Raw genomic sequence first — 2,308 nt, 5'->3', positions numbered from 1 at the left:
AAATCAACATGGGCTGGACCTTCTCACACGGTCGTGTCCCTTTGGCAGGTTTGAAGCACGACTTACACGGGTATATTACACGCCCGTGCCTGTTCAACAACCTTTACCACGGGCTAGAGTAATCACACACGGGCGTTTCCCTGCCGAGCCCAAGTATAACCCTATTTAGAAAAGGCCAATTTTGGGGGCTTTTAGGCATTCTAAAGCCTATTTAAACACCTGAGGAGGCACTTAGAAGGGTGACGCAGAGTAGGAAGCAAGGAATTACTCAAGGAAAGCCGATAGATCCATCTCAGAAGCTGGATTCATCATCAAGACTAAAGATCTCCCTTCAAGTTCCTTCAGGAGTTTTTGGTTTTTCTTATGTTTTGTTATCTTTATACTTTTGAGATGTTTTCTTTCATAAGTATGAACTAAATTCCTTAAAAACCTTAGGGGAATGAAACCTAAGACGGATCTTGTTATTATTATCTGAATTGTATGATAAATATTTGACTTGTTCTTAATTATGTATTCTTAATTCTTGTTTTGATATTCTAGGATATTGATTCAAGTTAAGCTCTTATTCAGAGGAGGAATAGACCCTATCTAAGAGTAAATTTGTAATAATTAAGCGGAGTTGATTGCACGCCTAGAAATAGGGTGATAAGATTTTGCCAGATTAGGGTGAAACCTAATAAGGGAATCCATATATCGAGTTATTGCAATTCTAGGGTGTTAATTAGAAAGGGATTTTAATTAATCAACCTAGGGTTAGACGTTATTAGTCTCGAGAGAGATAATAATAGAACTTAGGGATTTCTATGGATCAAGTCAAATGAATAAATCGTCTGATTCAGAGTCAATTAACAAGTGAAGTCTAGGTGGATTTTTCCTTAGGTATTGCCTTAATCAATCGAATTTTCCCAAAAGCATTTTCCTGAATTTTCTTTCTGCGCATTCTTAGTTAGTAATTAGTTTAGATAACCAAACCTATTAATTTTTAGGCTAGATAATAAAAAGGAAATAAGTACTAGTACTCGTAGTTCCTTTGGGTTCGACAATCTAGTCTTGCTAAACTATAATACTGTTCGATAGGTACACTTGCCTTAATCGTGATAATAAGTTAGTCTCAAGAATGATTCTATCATAAATCTTTAAAACCTGTCACGAATATCACGTATCAAGTTTTTGGCGCTGTTTTCGGTGAACTAGGATATTAGGAACACTCGATTTTTATTACTTTAGCCATTTTACTTTTATTGCAACTTAAAATTTTATTTTCTTTTCCAATTTTTCATTTATTTTCTTCTAATACGTTTTTCTAGTTTATGACCAGAAGAAACCTGTCAGGACCACTACATCCTGACGGTGAGATCGACCGCACAGTTCACAAAAACCGAAGAGAAAGAAGGTGAAGCCCAAGATACACAGAGGGCGAGCAAGAGGACGATACTTCAACCATAACCAAGGAGATGACTGAAAACCAAGAAAATCCGCTACCTCCTACGATTGCTGCTGATTCAGTAAATTAGAATCCTGCTCCACGCACTATGTATGATTATGCTAAACCTAATTTAACAGGAACTGAATCGAGCATAGTTAGGCCTGCTGTTGCTGTAAATAATTTTGAACTGAAACCTAACACCATTCAAATTATCCAACAGTTTGTTCAGTTTGATGGTTTGCAGGACGAGGATCCTAACGCTCATTTGGAAAATTTCTTAGAGTTTTGCGACACTTTTAAAATTAATGGCGTTTTTTATGACGCCATTCGTCTTCGGTTGTTTCCTTTTTCGTTGAGGAATAAGGCTATACAGTGGTTGAACTTGTTGCCAGAGGATCAATCACTACTTGGGAACAGATGACCGAAAAATTTTTATTAAAATATTTTTCGCTGGCTAAAATAGCCAAATTACGTAATGATATCTTCTCTTTTGTGCAGATGGATTTAGAAACACTCTACGATGCATAGGAGAGATACAAGGACCTTTTGCGAAGATGCCCTCACCATGGGTTACCACTCTGGCTACAGGTCCAAACGTTTCACAATGGCCTGAACCCTTTGACTCGGCAGATGGTTGACACAACTGCTGGCGGAACCATTAATAATAAGACACCTGAAGATGCCTATGAATTTATAGAGGAGATGTCACTGAATAACTATCAGTGGAAAGTCATAAGGACAAAGCTAACGAAAACAGCTGGCATCTATAACGTCAATTCGGTCACCATGCTCTCTAATCATGTAGAACTCTTGAATAAGAAAATTGATGGTTTTCTTAGTTCTTCACAGGTTTACCCAATAATGCAGTGCGAACCAAGTGGA

The 2,308-nt window shown here is 37.4% G+C and overlaps 1 non-coding gene across 1 annotated transcript; it reads right to left on the bottom strand.

Moving 5' to 3' along the window:
* Positions 1–1,891: 1,891 nt before the first annotated feature.
* LOC121231219 (small nucleolar RNA R71) lies at positions 1,892–1,998 on the bottom strand. The gene has a single exon (XR_005929285.1). It is a non-coding gene; the product is annotated as a small nucleolar RNA R71 (small nucleolar RNA).
* Positions 1,999–2,308: the final 310 nt, after the last annotated feature.

This window comes from Gossypium hirsutum, chromosome A06, assembly GCF_007990345.1.
Source record: "Gossypium hirsutum isolate 1008001.06 chromosome A06, Gossypium_hirsutum_v2.1, whole genome shotgun sequence".
Classification (NCBI taxonomy): Eukaryota; Viridiplantae; Streptophyta; class Magnoliopsida; order Malvales; family Malvaceae; genus Gossypium; species Gossypium hirsutum.
Note: the sequence above shows the minus strand (reverse complement) of the source record. Positions and strands in the feature narration are given on the sequence as shown.